Source organism: Scleropages formosus, chromosome 4 (assembly GCF_900964775.1).
Source record: "Scleropages formosus chromosome 4, fSclFor1.1, whole genome shotgun sequence".
NCBI lineage: Eukaryota > Metazoa > Chordata > Actinopteri > Osteoglossiformes > Osteoglossidae > Scleropages > Scleropages formosus.
In genome coordinates, this window is record NC_041809.1 from 13,426,734 (window position 1) to 13,445,291 (window position 18,558).

The 18,558-nt window shown below is 44.8% G+C and overlaps 1 pseudogene; it reads left to right on the forward strand.

Annotated features, from left to right (window-relative positions):
- LOC114910380 (uncharacterized protein K02A2.6-like) overlaps window positions 1–8,604 on the forward strand; it is a 45,000-nt pseudogene extending 36,396 nt beyond the window's left edge.
- The last annotated feature ends 9,954 nt before the right edge of the window (window positions 8,605–18,558 follow it).

Here is an 18,558-nt window from a genome sequence, read left to right on the forward strand (position 1 = left end):
GAACATTGGTGCATAAAGTGGAAAGAAACAAACTAGGTTTACGTAAGAATCACATGTCTGCAACTGGGTCTCTCTTTCTCCTCATGTAATGCACAAATTGTCTTTTCTCTGACATGTACGTCGCTTTGGAGAAAAGCATCTGCTAAATTAATAAATGTAAATGTAAAAATACCACCACAAAAGAGTTTCCTTTCACTGTCCAAATACATGCCTTCAGGTAAGTTGGTGACTTTAAATTTGTTCATCCACATCTCTCCTTCTGTTGACATAGTGCACTTTTTGTATTGATCCCTGAGATGTATTTAGCTTTGGAGAACACTGTCAACTAAATAGATAAATATAAATATAAATGTGTGTTAGAGGATAGTGTGTTTCATTGGTGTACATATGTGTGAATAATTATAATTTATCCAGCAGTGTAAGTCACCTTAGGTGAATAAGGTGTGGGTGGATATCACCACATAGTGTTCATTGGAACTCACTTTGGAGAAGTGTTCTTTTCAAAAATAGATTGCAGATAACACCAAGAAATGTGATTATTTTACCTCATTTGAAGTTCTAGAGCTAGATTTCAAGTTGAGACCCAATATAATTACGTTATATTTTCCTGATCTACCATCCACCTGGACCGTATTTGTCTTTTCTCAAGGAATTTGATCATTTTACAACCACACACACACACACACACACACACACACACACACACACACTTTCAGAACCGCTTGTCCCATACAGGGGTCGCGGGGAACCGGAGCCTACCTGGTAACACAAGGCGTAAGGCCAGAGGGGGAGGGGACACACCCAGGATGGGACGCCAGTCCGTCGCAAGGCACCCCAAGCAGGACTCGAACCCCAGACCCACCAGAGAGCAGGACCGTGGTCCAACCCACTGCACCACCACATCCCCCGTCCATTTTACAACCAATTTAGTAATTTCTCATGACAAAATTATTTTTATGGGTGATTTTAATATTCATATAGATGTGTCGTTGGATAATCTCGCTAGAAGTTTGATGTCTTCTTAAACTCCATCCGTTTTACTCAAGTTGTCAACGGTCCAACTAATTCCTGTAACCATATGCTCGATTTTATCATAATGGATGGCGTAGATGTTCATCATGTAACTGTTATTCTTTTAAGCAAGACTATTTCTGATCAAGGGGGCGCAGTGGTGCAATGGGTTGGACTGGGTCCTGCTCTCCAGTGGGTCTGGGGTTCAAATCCCGCTTGGGGTGCCTTGCAATGGACTGGCGTCCCGTCCTGGGTGTCCTCCAGCCCTACGCCCTGTGTTGCTGGATAGGCTCTGGTTCCCCGCGACCCTGTATGGGATGAGCGGTTCAGAAAATGTGCGTGTCTATTTCTGATCATTATTTATTAACCATTGATCTCTACCTGCCGGTGCTGTCTGACAACAGTAAGACCAAAATCGTGTGACATATTGATGAAAATACAACTGCTAAAATTATTTATTATAATAGAAGCTCTGATTTCGGAACGAGCGCACACATTGATCAAATGATTCTTTAGTATAATTCAGTGATAAAATTTGCTTTAGATTCAGCGGCTCCACCAAAAACTAAACTTAGTCGAACTATAAGAAACTCGCCGTGGTTCAATGAATCAACGCGTGCAATAAAGTTACAATGTTGTAAATTAGAGCGTAACGTGATGTTCAACTAAACTGAAAGTTTGTTATGTAGCCTGCTCATGATTGTCTAAAAAAATTATAGGAAAAGCACTTTATCATGTCAGATCTGAATACTACGCTCAATTAATTGATGATTATCATTTTTCTTGCTGTATGCCTGTGTTAAAGTGCTCTGTGGCACTGCGTGAGAAGAGCGCTTTATAAAAAATAAAAAATAAAAAAATAATAATAATAAATAATGATAATGATAATTAGAAGAACCCTTGTTTTATGTTTATTACTTAACTGGTAAACACAATGATAAACAACGTATTTCTGCTACCATTACCAGTGATGAATTTATGTTGTTTTTCAATAATAAATTAGAGAATATCTGGGCATCCAAGGTGCCCTCTAGTTAGGTCTTAGCCAGTGTAAGTGGTTCCGACAATGACAACATTAGTTGCTGTCCACACCGTTTCAGTAACTTTGACATAATACAAACCCCATTTCCAGAACAGTTGAGACACTTTCTAAAAATGCAACAAAAACTAAAAACTGTAATTTGTTCAATTGCTTCAACTTTTATTTAAGTGATAAAAGTACAGAGAAAACATTTTCAGTGTTTTCACTGACAAAGCTAATTGTATTTTGTAAATATAAAAAACAACAGAATGTGATGCCTGCAACACACTCAAAAAAGTTGGGACAGAGGTAAAACAAGACTGAAAAGGTTACAAGTAACATTGTTCTGGAAGGTTCCACAATTAGCAGGTAACCGGTAACAGGTGAGGTTATCAAGATTGAGTATAAAAGGAGCATTCACCAAAGGCTTAATCTTTGTAAGCAAGGATGGGTCATGGTTCACCACTTTGTGAGAGAATTGTCAGTCAGTTCAAAGACTGTGTTTCTCAGTGCAAGATTGCAAAGAATTTAGGTCTTTCACCATCTACAGTTCATAATTTTGTGAAAAGATTCAGGGAGTCAGGGAAAATCTCAGTGCGTAAAGGCCAAGGGCAGAAACCACTGCTGAATGCGCTTGACCATCGAGCACTCAGGCGCTATTGTTTGAGAAACCGTCATGCTACCGTGATGGAAATAGTCACATGGACTTGGGAGTACTTTGAAAAATCATTGTTACTCAACATAGTCCGCCGCTGTATCAAGAAATGCAACTTGAAACTGGATAATGCAAAGAGGAAGCCATTTATTAATCTTGCACACAAACGCCACCGAGTTCTCTGGGCCCGAAGCCATCTGAGATGGACCGACAGACAGTGGAAATGCGTTCTGTGGTCAGACAAGTCCAAGCTTCAGCTTGTTTTTGGGAAAAATGGACATTGGATTCTACGTGCCAAAGATGAAAAAGACCATCCAAACTGTTACCAATGAAAAGAGCAAAAACCAGCCTCCGTGATGGTATGGTGGTGCATCAGTGCCCACGGCATGGGTGATCCGCATGTATGTGAAGATACCATTGAGGCAGAGGCTTATGTTGGAATTTTGGAGAGAGATGCTGCCGTCAAGATGACATCTTTTCCAAGAAACCCCATGTCTATTTCAACAGGACAACGCCAGGCCTCATTCTACATGAGTTACAACAGTGTGGCTTCGGAGGCATAGAGTGCATTTGCTTGACTGGCCTGCCTGCAACCCAGATATGTCTCCTATTGAAAATGTATGGCGGATCACGAAGAGGAGAATCAGACAATGGCGGCCACAGACTTGACTGTTGAGCAGCTCAAGTCTTGCATACAGCAAGAAAAGGCAAAAATTCCACTTGAAAAACTGCAACAACTGATTTCTTCAGTTCCCAATCGATTACAAAGTGTAATTAAAAGAAAAGGTGATGTGACCCAGTGGTAAACATGCCTCTGTCCCAACTTTTTTTGAGTGTATTGCAGGCATCAATTTCTACGTTTAAGTTTAACAAATAGAATTAAGTTTATCAATGAAAACACTGAAAATCTTTTCTTTGTCCTTTTGTTTGTTAAATAAAGGTTCAAGTGAATGAACAGATTACAGTTTTTAGCTTTTGTTGCAATTATTGAAAGTGTCCCAACTTTTCTGGAAATGGGGTTTGTAACTGTAGAAGAAATTACCGTGCTAATTCGCTTAATGAAAGGTACTACCTGTCCCTTAGACCCAGTCCCCACTAAATTACTGAAAGGCGCGGTTTCCATGTTTGCAGAACCTATTGTCAATATTGTAATACGTCGTTACTTCATGTAAAATGTAATGTTAACATGTAAATATAAACCCATCTACCATTTTTATACAAAATTCTAGAAAAGATCATAGCTTCCCAAACTGTAAAATATCTTAATCATCATAATATATTTTAAAAATTTCAGTCTGGTTTCTGCACTGGTCACAGCACTGAAACGGCACTCACATGTGCTGTTCATCATTCTCATCTCTTCTGATGCTGGTCAGATCTCTATTCTTATGCTTGGACTTGAGTGCTGCATTTGATATTGTAGACCATATGCTACTGAGTAGACTTGGAAAACTGGTTGGACTAAGGGGTACTGTCCTGAAGTGGTTTGACTCGTATTTAGCTAATTGTGAACAAATTGTACTGAAATCTGACTGCACCCCCTCCATCTCAACTACGGTTCACTATGGTGTGCCACAAGCCTATGTGTTGGGTCCATTACTGTTCTTGCTGTATATGTTACCATTGGGTGACATTATTCTCAAACACAATGTAAATTTCCATTCGTATGCTGAAGATGCACAGCTATACGTTTCGTTTAAGCCTGACGATCAATCACATGTGCTGTCTTTCGCTAATTGTTTTACCAATATTAAATTATGGGTGAGTAACAGTTTTTAATCCCTAAATGCCAGTAATACAGAGGTACTTGTGGTGGGTGGTGATACCAAAACTCTCGACACAATCAAACCAATCTTTACCACAAATGGTATTAGTTTCAAGAGTACCGATTGTATCAAGGATTTGGATGTCCCGTTGAATGGGAAACTATCATTTGCATCTCAAGTAAATGGTTTGACTAAGTCGTACTTCCTTCAGTTAAGAAACATAGCTAAATTATAACAATTACGACGTAGGCAGGATTCTGAGAAATTAGTTCATGCTTTTGTTTCAAGCAGGTTGGATTATTGTAATGCTTCATTATCGGGTTGTCCATACCAGACTTTATCCAGGCTACAGCTGATACAAAATGCTGCTCCAAGAATTGTCAGTAGAACTAGGAAGTATGACGATATAACAGTGATACTTAAATCGTTGCATTGGCTCCCGGTCACATTTAGAGTTGATTATAAAATCGTACTTTTGACCTATAAGGCAGTACATGGCAGTGTTCCAGGTTACCTTTATGAAATTATTGATTCTTATATCCCGGATAATATCTTTGTTCATTGGAAGCAGGTTACCTTAAAGTACCTGTGATCAATAACACCCTCAGTAGGAGGTTGCGCCTTTAGTTATAGAGCACATAAACAGCGGAATACTCTACCAGTTACTGTCAGAAATGTCCCATCTGTATCTGTCTTCAAATTCAGACTGAAGACTTACATGTTTACTCAGGCATTCCACATCAAAATGTAATTCCACTTGGCTGTGTTTGTTTTTCTCAACTCTATACCAATGCAAATTAAATTTACTTATTTACGTTACAAATTACTAATCATTTCTTCTTGTTGAGTCTTTTCTCCCTAGAAAAGACCTCTGTAGGCCAGCCGGCAGTCATAGATGCACCCCCATGCCGACTGAAAATGATGACCAACTCACATGATGAATAAGACGTACCATGCTGAGCTGGGAATTCAAGCTATCGTGCAGCAGCAATTTCATTATTACTTGTAAACTGGCATAGAATTGTTATTTCATCTAGAATGCCCAGGAGGTGTGGGCAGTCACTGACCCTTCGACCCCCAGTGGTTTTTTTTTTCTCCCTCAATTTTCTGTTGGGAGTTTTTGTTCCTTTCCTCTGTGGCCAGTAGGTATACTTATAGCTCTATAAGGCATACTTACAGCTCTATTGTCACTGCGTGAGAAGAGCACTCTGTAAAAATAAATTGAATTGAAACGTCTGCAAAATGAAAAAATGTAAAAAAACAACTTCTATGTGTAATGTAAAAAAAAAAAAAAAAAAAAAAAAACTTCTACAAGACTTCCACTTTTTAACAACAGCTGTCTTAAAAACAGTATCCTTCTATGCTCCTTCCACTCCAATCTCCTACTTATTGAAATGAAGCTAACTTGTTCCAAGAGGCACTGCTCCCAAGTTTTCCATTCACAACAAAATGTAACAACTATTCATTTTTATTAAGTTCAATAGGATAACAAAATCAATAAAAATATTTTTGAAAGGTACACTATTTCCATTTTCCTTTAATTTCATTCAAACAGCAACACAAGAATAGTTTGCCTGCTTTTATCACCCACTTTCCAAATGTATTCTTCTTGATGGCACTTAAAGAATTCAGATTCCTGCAGTTTCCTTTTTGCCATCAAGCTGCCATTTTACTGAAAAGGTGAGGTATGTGTTTGTTTCTTTCTGTCATCTAACAACATCTTTGTTAACATAATCACAGTTACAATGCTTGTATTTCTATAGAGATGTCACTGTAAACATATTCTTATGAACAAAATGTCCATTTGAACATGTGGAGCAACTGGTCCATCACAAGTGTGAAGACTGAGACAAGGCACAAAGAATATTTCTGTTTCAACATTTGTGCAGTTTTGGAATAAACTATTGATTGAGGAGAAAAAGCTCATTACACACACACACACACACATTTTCAGAACCGCTTGTCCCATACAGGGTCACGGGGAACCGGAGCCTACCCGGTAACACAGGGCGTAAGGCCGGAGGGGGAGGGGACATACCCAGGACGGGACGCCAGTCCGTCGCAAGGCACCCCAAGCGGGACTCGAACCCCAGACCCACCGAAGAGCAGGACTGTGGTCCAACCCACTGCGCCACCGCACCCCTTTAAGCTCATTACAATGAGTAACAATGTAACAGTGGGTGTGGTAAAATTAATGTATGAAAGCATGCTCAGGGACTACAGCAGACTACAGTTTTCTTAACCAGAATGATTTCAGTTGAAAATGTCCTTGAGAGTATTGAACTTGTGTATTTTCTTACACAATTCATGCAACATACTGTTGAGGTGAATGTGGATTGGGATCAAGTAAGAGAACATTAATGATGCTAACACTGCCAAGTATAACCCTCAAAGTGCACAGGAGTTCATACAAGTTCATGACCAGGTACACACACACTACTAACCCAAGCCGTATGCCTTTAAGATAACAGGGAACACTGGGACCAGGCCAAAGACTGTTCTAGTGAAACATTTTGGGCCAATATCCAGCTTTTCTTCCCAAAAGCCTATGGGATCAGAACAGTGATTCTGGGAACTTTCTTACAGTAAGTAAATATGAAGGTAGCAGCTGTCTTTCACAAACATACAGTTCAGTGTCTTGACTGACCACAATACTGTATTAAAACTAACGTGAACTGCTGTTTGTATCCTCTGCCAATACTGCACTTCTTAATTTTCGGTGTTCAACTGAAATGTAATGCATTTACAAGAATTATTTTCAACACATTAAACATTTGTATCACTTAAACATATTCATACATGTAAAATAAATGTTTTCTGAACCGCTCGTCCCAGACGGGGCTGCGGGGAACCGGATATTACCCGGCAACAGAGGGCATAAGGCCAGAGGGGGAGGGGACACACCCAGGATGGGACGCCAGTCCATCGCAAAAAATGAATGTATGTACACTGAAAAACTGATGACTATACTGAACCCAGGATATCAGAGTACTGAAACCACTCTTGAAACTACTTGATACACACAAAATAGATAAAAGGTATTTACAGGAGAGGTAAATGATAAAACACTAAGTACAGTGGAATCAATGTTTCTTTAGAACTATTTAAAGAGAATGAAGTTTAAATGTTTTCAAGAATGTCACACCCACTGGTTCATCAGTGCCACCTGCAGCTTGTCAGGGATCACAGGATAAAAGGGCACCCCAGAAGCCCTTTGATGCGGAACCACTTCACAGAGTAACTGCTTCCAGTGCTTCCAGTTTTCTGATCCCTTGCCTGGTTTCCCCGACTACGATCCTGACTATGACGCTTGACCTTTGCCTATCCACTGTCTACTGTCTTGTCTGTACCTTAGAGCGCTGCACTTGAGTCTGTCGCTCTTTCCCATCCAACGGCATGACAAAAAATCAAACGTGAGCTATGTTAAAGGAACCATTACAAAAATAAACATAAACCAGTGAATCCTTGATGACTGCAATATGTTCAGACATTTACATCCTTTGCAGATTTATGTGTCACTTGTGCATTAAAGTGATTCCTTGCCTACTGATGTACATACCCTTAATCCATCAAAGCCAAAAATAGTACCTTTGTTTTCCTCCCTGCAAATGAAAACTACCCCAGAAGACATTCCAGTGGCATGTAAAACTCTTGATGTAACTGTCTAAACCTTTGGTGCCATGTACAGTTATTAGAGCAATTCTCTTTGAATTTCACTGTTTAGTTTACTGTATGCTGTAAAATAATGTCCTGATAAAATAGTGATGGTTTGGCAGATTTAGCTTCATGATGTCACACCCGCCGCCACACCTGCAAGCACTCAAGGCACGTGAGTATAAAGGGCGCAACCAAACCACGGCTGATTGCGGAACCTCATACAAGCCACTGCTCCTGCTGCCTCACGCTCGGTACTTACCTCGCTGTGCTCTTCCCCTGCTTCCTTATCCTGGTTCCCTGTTGATGTCTCCCTCGGCTCCCTGACCGTGTTTCTGTCCTCAACCTCGCTTCTTGAATGCTCCTCCTGTACGATGATTGTGGATCGAACAAACCCTGACTGTCCCCAACTATTCTTGTAGATCTCCCTACAGATAAAGCACCTGCAACTGAGTCCACCGTGTCCATCTCCTGTGTCCGTCATGGCACATGACTGACAACATACATTATCTTAATTTGAACATATTCACTCACTCATTTCTCCTAACTGCTTGTCCTTGTTAGGGTCACAGCAGTCAACAGCTTAGGCTGGAGGCATTGAGTGCCAGTCCAGCAGGGGTACATACTGGATGAGATGCCAGTCCATTGCAGGGTAGCTGGTCACACATTCACATGCTGTGGGCAGTTTAGAGTCATCAGTCACCAGAAATAGGTGTCTTTGACTGCAAGAGAAAACCTGAGCCTCTAGAGGAAACCCATCAATACACTGGAAGATATGCAAACTCTACACAGACTGAGTTGCATTACATGTTGTGGCACACCCAGGGTAAGGGAGAGGGGAATGGTGAGGAATAGTGATTTTACTCCACCTGTCAGTAATAATCAACTCTATTTTATCCCATCTTCCCAAACAATAAGAGAGACTGACTCAGGAGTTTCAGATGGACGCTGGACCCGAAAGCCTGAGGAAACACAACCCCAGACCCTGAAGTCTCAACACCCTGTGCCAAGAGCACAGAACAGCACAAAAACGAGAGAGCGTTCCTACACAGTACACAGTTTCCCCTTCACTGATGTGCCATATATGTAAATAAAGACGAATCCTCACCTGCTGAACGCATCCAGTGTGTTTGTGCCACATGTTATGATCAATCTGCCCAGGTGTGTAAGTTTTAGTGGGAACCTATAATTATGTTAATTAAAAATAAATAAATTTAATACAGCATAAACACACAACAAGCATTATAAACAAATAAATACATCTAGATGTCCTTTGCAATGTGATTTACTTTGTTGTGTCTCTTGGCATAACAGTTCTCACCATTTCTCAGATCGATTCTGCAGATCAAGGGTAAATAAATGTGTGAATTAATTAGTGACCTTATTTTAGCACCTCACTAGACACCTTCAGTGCATTTCATAAATCACAGATATATTCATTTTCTCTAAAATGTATCTGTAGATATAATTAATTTTTTATGCCATTCTTGCTCTAACTGCACATCTTAGAGAAATGTGAAAAAAAAGCAGTATATTATACAGTAATCAAAAAAAAAAAAAAAAAAAACATTTAGGAGAACTTGTCATCCAGCAACATCCCTTCAATACTGTGGTGACATTCTGAGCGTTTTACTAATTAGTGAAAGTCTTTTTGGGAAAGGAGAAAAAGTGATGGGGCAGGGACACAAAAGGCTTAAAAAGGTTTCTGAAGGTTGCTCACTATTGTGTTTACTGGACATGTAGTCAAAATAAATTGACTAGAGTAAATTTAGTAAACAAATATAAATTTAGCCTGCTAAATCAATCTGGGAGGCGCGGTCGTGCAGTGGGTTGGACCGGGTTCTGCTCTCCGGTGGGTCTGAGGTTCGAGCCCTGCTTGGGGTGCCTTGTGACGGAATGGCGTCCCGTCCTGGGTGTGTCCCCTCCCCCTCCAGCCTTACGCCGTGTGTTGCCGGGCCGGGCTCCGGCTCCCCGCAACCACCAAATGGGACAAGTGGTTCAAATACATTTAATTAAATTTAGTCACATTTTGGAGAAATCACAAATGAACAGTCTTGGATCATTTGAAAGTAAAATTCAGGGGATGAATGTTTGTGTGACTGTAGTATAATCAAATTAATGAATTCAAATGAGCTGTCACGGGTGATTTAGTATCTCAGAGGACTGTGATGATGCTTTTTAGCTGTCATTAGCTGTTATTAGCTGTCTTAAGCTGTCATTGGTATTACTGACACCGGGGCACCAGTTTCATACAGAAAATTTTCAAATAAACACATATGCTCTTGAAACGAATATACAATATGCAACTGATCTTCTTTCTCTGGCCAAAATAAAAAAGTATGAATTTTAATGGGAATTATTGGCTAAATAGCAAATGTCTGAAATGTTAACGCACTGAGTGCGTTTCATGGCCGCTTCGAGTTCGAGAACAAAGACCCCCCGTTGTGAATTCCCACAGTAAATGATATCGCCAGTCTCACCGTCTCTGTGGCACAGGCGAGAAAAACTTTTAGCTAAGTCAACATCCGCAAAGCTGCTGGTCTGGACGGAATTTCAGGGCGAGTTTTAATAACATGCAGTGAGCAACTAGCTGCTGTTTTCACGGACATATTCAACACCTCCTTAAAAAGCTCAGCTGTACCCACTTGTTTCAAAAACACCACCATCATCCCCGTTCCTAAGAAGAACAAAGTGAGCTGCCTTAATGACTATCGCCTGGTGGCACTGACCCCCATTGCAATGAAATGCTTTGAGAGGCTGGTGCTGGGACAGATTAAGGACACCATCCCGGACACTCTGGACCCACTGCAGTTTGCCTACTGCCACAACAGATCCACTGAAGATGCAATATCATACACACTTCACACCATTCTGTCTCACCTGGATAATAAAAACTGCTATGCAAGGCTATTGTTTGTAGACTACAGCTCAGCATTTAACCATTCATCCCAACCAAGCTGATCCAGAAACTACTAAGGCTGGGACTGAGTGCCACATTGTGCAACTGGATCCTGGATTTCCTCACCAACAGACCTCAGCGTGTGTGGATGGGCAGTAATACCTCCTCCCCACTGATCCTCAACACTGGCACTCCACAGGGAAGCATCCTGAGCCCAGTGCTATACTCTCTGTTCACACATGACTGTGTGGCCAGTCACAGCTCCAACACCATCATAAAGTTTGCTGACGATACCACCATTGTGGGTCTGATCACCAACAACAATGAGACGTCCTACAGAGAGGAGGTGAGGCCCCTGGCAGAGTGGTGCCAGGACAACAACCTGTCTCTCAATGTTAGTGAAACTAAGGAGCTAGTGATTGACTTCAGGAAACAGGATACAGCTCACGCACCCATCTACATAGGAGGTGACATTGTAGAGAGGGTCAACAGCTTCAAATTCCTAGGGGTCACCCTCACTGCTAAACTCACATGGACTGAGCACACAGCATTGACCATTAAAAAGGCCCATCAACGCCTCCACTTCCTAAGGCGTCTGAAGAAAGCCAGGATGTCCACTACAGTCCTCACCACTTTCTACAGGTGTGCTGTGGAGTCCATCCTCACAGGGTGTATTACATCCTGGTATGGCAGCTGCTCCATACAGGACAAGAAAGCCCTACAGAAGGTGATCAAAACAGCTCAGGAAATCATCGGCACACAGCTACCAGCAGTCAATGACACCTACACCACACGCTGTCTCAGAAAGACGATGCGCATTATGAGAGATCATAGTCACCCCGCACGGGCACTTTTCTCTTTCCTGCCATCTACAAAACGGCTTAGGTCTATTCAAACCTGCAAAGCTAGGTACAGGAACAGCTTTTACCCCACTGCTGTAAGACTATACAACACTAACCAATGTGCCGCCTTTAGTAACTAGAGTTGGATTGCTCCTCCCAAGCACATTGATAAATTACACTGTCACTTTAAACATTCTCATTCTCTCGTTCTGAGTTCTCTGACTGTCAACTGGCATTATTGTTACTACTGTTACCATAATTTATTGTTATTGCTGTCATTGCTGCTATTGTTATTTACTGTCATTGACACTGTTTTGTTTGTCATTGTTTTGTTTTGTGCAGTATTTCCACTGTCCTTGCCCATAGTCTATGGAGAAGCATTCAGGAAGATTTTCATGATACATGTATATGACAATAAACTTGAACAATGCAACACCTTACTTTCTCACAGACACACTTAGCTAGCAGTGGGAAAGTCATTTAACCTTTAGGTTATAACCTGTACCAAAAATTATTTCACTATAATTGAATAAGGTAGTCATTAAGCAGGTGTCACGCAGAACCAAGGACGTGGGGACGGCTAGACCCAAGTGCAGGATCATTCAGAAACACGAGCATGCACCAGCAGTCTCCTGCATCGTGTGTCACGCATGGTTTGCACGTGATTTCACTTTATTACTCTAAGCAGATCCGGTTCAGATTGTTCAGGCTTGTTGAATGATTGCACTCCACTAAATGGGACATAGTATTTTTACCTTTACAAACACCCCAAGAAACTGTGAATTCGCTTAAATAAATAAATATAACCGATAACTGCACGAACACACAACCGATTTCTTGTATCTAACAGCAGTACAACAAGACGACAAGAATGCGCGTTGGGATATAACGCTTGCAACAAATAAACTTACCGTAATTGCAACAAACTGCAGCAACGATCCTCTAAAATGAAATACAATACACAAATACAAAAATACGGGTAGGTGATCCACTGCCCAGGGCACATGGGCACCCCGTTGATCTTGACTACCTGGTTGTGCGCATGTCGGAGGGTGTTGTATTGAGACTGCTCAAGTGGACAGTCGCTTACCTCCTCGAACTGCGGTGTCCCAGCCGGTAGTCTGAAGAGTTGACCCTCAGTGCCGGTTCCAGCATTTGTTAGGAGACAACGGACCTCAGCTCCTTTCCGAGCATTTTCCGCTTTAGTCTGCGCGAGACCCTCGTTAAAGCCTTCCCAATCAGTGCCCAAGAGCTGTGGTACGGGAGGCCACGGAGTGACCGTGGCCGGCACACTGTACTTTCAGCCCTCCATATGCAACTTAATCCTTGTGGTTGGATAGCTGTGCATGTCCCTTGAACATACCGAACCTTTAATGTGCAGAACTAGCCAGCGGAACGAGGCTATGTTGGATCATCGTTTCCTGACGCATCAAGTCCAACAAAGCCTAGCAGATACCCCCTTAGAACTTCACTGGAACTTGATATCGTGAGGCTAGACCGAGAGCGGTGATGTCGACGGTGTCTTGAGCAGGCCCAACAGCCCCTATATCTGTAACGCAGCATTCCCAGCGGATGTGGCCGTATTCCCCACACCACCAAGAATCCGGTCCCTGCCCTTCCGGCCACCCGGGTTGGGGGTCATCTTGGGGAAAAGAATGAGGGAGGGAAGGGACTTCCGGGGCAGAAGGGGACAAGGTAGGCTGAGGGCCAGAGACCAGACGTGTTCGGGGTTCGGGGAGGGGTTACCACAGCGGACGGCGAAGGGCCATCTTGTGTTGTGGCCAAATGGTTCTCGGTGAGCTGGATAGCCTCAGCAGGGGTCTCCGGTCTGTGGCACTGTAGCCAGTTGGTGGTGGCAGGGGGCATGGCCTCCATAAACTGCTCAAGGGCCACATGCTTTAAAATCCTTTCCCAGTCTTATCGGTCCGACTGTAACCACCTCCGGACGGAGTCTAGGACCCTCTGGGCATAAATGAAAGGCCAGGCCATCTCTTCCCAACACAGGCTGTGCAGGCGTTGCCGGTGCCCCTCTGGAGTAAGGCCCACCTGCTCTATTACTGCCTCCAGGAGGGCCGCTGCCAGGACCAACCAAACCATCTTCAGGGCCTTCCCAGTAAGGAGAAGGGTGAGCCACAAAGCCCAAGCCTCAGGGGCCCACCCGCAGGCCCAGGTGGTGCACTTGATGACTTCTCGGAACGTTTCCAGGTCATCATCCGGGGTCATCTTCGGCAGATGGATGGGGCGGTCGCCGGCTGAGTCGATCTGCTAAATGCATCCATCCATTGTTCCTTCTATTTTTATTGTGCATTATATTTTGCGTTGGAGGTCTGTCGTGTTTCAGGTAAGTTTATTTATTGCCACTGCTTTATCCCAACCCGTATTCTTCTCGTGCAGTTGTACGGATAGAAAGAAGCAATGAGTTGTGTGTTTGTGTAACTGTCGGTCGTCCATCCATCCATCCATCCATCCATCTTCTGTCCCGCTTGTCCTAATAGGGTCATGATGGCAGCAGGGAGAGCAGAGAGGCCCAGCATCCCCTGTCCCCTGCAACTTCCTCTAGCTCAACCTGAGGCATCCCCAGCTATTCCCAGGCCAACTGAGAGACATAATCCCTCCAGCGGGTCCTGAGCCGACCTCGGGGCCTCGTCCCAGTTGGCCATGCCCGGTATACCTCCAAAGGGAGGCGCCCAGGGGGCATCCTTATCAGATAACCGAACCACCTCAACTGGCTCCTCTCAATGTGGAGGAGTAGCAGCTTTACTCTGAGTTCCTCCAAGATGTCTGAACTCCTCACCCTGTCACGGAGAGTGAGTCCCAACCCCCTGCAGAGAAAGCTCATTTCAGCCACTTGTATTTGCGATCTTATTCTTTCAGTCATTACCCAGAGTTCATGACCATAGGTGAGGGTAGGGACATAGACCGACCGGTGAATAGCTCTCCCTTCACCACTATAGTCCGGTAAAGCGACTGCATTACTGCTGCCGCTGCTCCCTTTCTGCAGCTGATCTCACGCTCCCTTCTCCCCCCCACTCGTGAACATGACCCCAAGATACTTGAACTCCTCCACCTGAGGCAAATTCTCTTCTCCCTTATCTGGAAGGGGTATGCCATCCTTTTCTGTGAGAACCATGGACTCAGACTTTGAGGTGCTGATCCTCATCCCAACCGCTTCACACTCGGCTGCAAAACCGTTCCAGTGCGTGTTGGAGGCAACCCTGTGATGGTGCCAAAAGGACAACATCATCTGCAAAAAGCAGAAACGTCACCTTCCGACTCCCAGACAGAATGCCCTCCTTGCCTTGACTGTGCCTTGATATCCTGTCCATGAAAACCACAAACAGGAATGGAGACAAGGCACAACCTTGGCGGAGTCCAACACCCACATTGAACAGGCGTGACTTAATGCTGAGTATGTGGACACAGCTCTTGCTCCGTATGTACAGATACCGAATGGCCCACAGTAGCGGCCCCGGGACCCCATACTCCCTATGCACCTCCCACAGAATTTCCCGGGGAACACGGTCATAGGCCTTCTCCAAGTCCACAAAAGACACGTAGGCTGGATTAGCGAACTTCCATGCCCCTTCTATTATCTGTGAGATGGTAAAAAGCTGGTCCACTGTTCCTGGGCCGGGGCGGAATCCGCATTGTTCCTCTTCAATCTGAGGTTCAACTATTGGCTGGAACGTCCTCTCCAGCACCCCGGCATAGACTTTCCCAGGGAGGCTGGGAAGTGCGATACCCCGATAGTTAGCACACGCTCTCCGGTCCCCTTTCTTAAAAATAGGGACCACCACCCCAGTTTGCCAATCCAAGGGCACTGTCCCCGAGGTCCATGCAACATTGCAGAGACGTGTCAACCATGACAGCCCTGCAACATCCAGGGCCTTAAGCATTTCCGGGCGAATCTCATCCAACCCCCAGAGCTTACCAACTACCTCAGTGACTTCCACCAGGGAAATGGACTCTGACAGCCTGAAAGCCTCTGGCCCTGACTCCTGTAAGGGAGGCATATCACTCGGGTTTAAGAGTTCTTCAAAGTGCTCCTTCCACCTCCCGACAATGTCCTCATCAGAGGTCAGAGTTTCTCCACTCCTGCTAAACACAGCCTGAGCGAAACTCCTCCGACCCCTTCTGAGCTGCTGGATGGTTCTCCAGAACCTCTTTGAAGCTGACCGATAGTCATTTTCCATAGCCTCTCCAAACTCCTCCCATGCCCGGGATTTTGCTCCCGCAACCGCAGCCGCTGCTGCCTTTCTCGCCTGCCTTTACCTGTCTGCTGAGTCAGGAGTCCCCAGAGCCAACCAGGTCCTAAAGGCCCCCTTCTTCAGCTTGACTGCTTCCCTCACCACCGGTTTCCACCAGCGGATTCTTGGGTTGCCGCCCTGGCTGGCACCAACAGGCTTTTGGCCACAGCTGTGCCTGGCTGCTTCCACAATGGAAGTTTTGAACAGGGTCCATTCAGACTCCATGTCTCCAGGTGATGGGAGAAGCTCTCCCGGAGGTGCGAGTTAAAATCATTCCAGACAACGTCCTCCGACAGTCGTTCCCAGCACACCCTTGTTAAACGTCTGGGCCAACCGGGTCTGTCCATCAGTTTTCCCCGCCATCTGATCCAACTCACCACCAGATGGTGATCGGTTGACAGCTCAGCACCTCTCTTCACCAGGACTGGCATCCTGTCCTGGATGTGTCCCCTCCCGCTCCAACCTTGCACCTTATGTTGCCAGTTTAGGCTCTGGTTCACTGTGATGCGAGCCATGTGGTTTCAGACTGTGTGTATGTGTGTGTTGTATAATGGTGGGAAAAACAAACACAGCCAAGTAGAATTACATTTTGAGGTGGAATGCCTGAGTAAACATGTAAGTCTTGAGTCTGGATTTGAAGACGTGTTTTAGCTAACCGTGGACAGTTTGTACTGAAATCTGAAGACTGCTCCCCCTCTATCACAACTACAGTTCGATATGGTGTGCCACAGGCCTCTTTGTTGGGTCCATTACTGTTCTTACTGTATGTTACCATTGGGTGACATTTTTCACAGTCACAATGCAAGTTTTCATTTATATGCTGATGACACAGAGCTATATGTCTCATTTAAAGCGGATGACCCATCACATATGGTGGCTTTAGTGAATTGTTTTAGCAATATAAAACAATGAATGAGTAAAAATTTTTTTATCTCTTAATACCAATGAAACAGAGGTACTTGTGGTGAGTGGTGATGGAAAAACTCTTGACACAATCATTCCAATCTTTATCACTGCCATGTTCCGTGTCCGGATGAGAAATGACAGACCCAAGTGAAAGGCGAACAGGAAGTTTATTAGGGAAATCCAAAGTCATAGTCTCAGACAGGCAAGGGTCACCGAGGGGCTAACGTCGTTCAAGGGGATGATCCAGGAGGCGAAGTCGAGAGGAAGGCGAAGGGCCAGTACACAGGAAAGCCAACCAGGTAGGAGGGTACAGTAATTGGGGAACAAGAAGCAGGGGACACAGGGCGAGGAGTGAGGGCAAGGAACGATGAACAAGGAGCAGGGTGTAGTAGAGCAAGTGTCTCATGGGAAGCTTGGGTGCGAGGCAAACAAGGTTCCGCGTCACACTTGGTTTTGTCGTTGTCTTTTATGCTCCCGCCCTGACTGGTTCCCAGGTGCAGCTCGTTGTGCCTGTAGCGCTGACGTGGCAGTACCCCCCCCTCCAGGAGCGCCTCTAGGCACTTGGCGAGGGCCCGGCGGACGACCCCGGGGTCTGGGAGCAGGCCGGTCTGGGTGTTCCCTGTGAAAAGGTAGAAATCAAGTTGGGGTCTAAAATGTCCGTTCCTCCGGCCCGAATCCCTCCAAATCTACGAGATACTGAAGGGTCCCTCCCCGGCGATGGGAGTCCAGCAAGGAGCGCACGGAGTACGCTGTACAACTCCCGTCCGGTAGGGTTATTGGGGCAGGCATGGCCGGCTGAGGTTGATGTAGCGAGGTGGCCACCGGTTTCAAAAAGGAAACATGAAACGATGGGTGAATTCTTAAGGATTGCGGCAACTGAAGTCTGTATGAGATGGGCGTTATCCGGCCGAGCACCTTAAAGGGGCCTATATACCTGGGGCTGAGTTTCTTTGAAAGGTAGGACCCTTGGAGACCTCAAGTGGACAACCACACTCTTTGGCTGGGCATGACAGAGAGAGGTTGCCGGCGGCCGTCTTCCTGCTGCTTGATACTGGCCTGTCTCTGGAGAAGGTGTTCCTTACCATCTCCCACACCTTTCTGCTGTTTCGGTACCAGTCATCGACAGCTGGCACGTCGCTGGAACTAGGGTGGCATGGGAACAGCGGAGGTTGATATCCTAGGACACACTGAAAGGGAGGGCATCCTGTGGAAGTATGTGTCAGTGTGTTATAAGCATACTCGGCCCACGGGAGGTATCGGACCCATTGGTGGGGCTGGTCGAAGCAGTAGCTACGAAGGAACTTGCTGATATCTTGTTGTAACCTTTCCACCTGTCCATTCGCTTGAGGATAGTATCCTGAGGTCAGATTTACCATGACCCCTAGCTTCTTCCAGAAGGTCTTCCACAGTCTGGAGGTGAATTGGGGCACCCGATCGGAAACGATGTCTTCTGGGAGACCATAGAAGCGAAAGACATGGTGAAACAACAATTCAGCCGTCTCTAGGGCAGTGGGAAGTTTTGGAAGTGGCACCAAGCGACATCCCTTAGAAAATCAG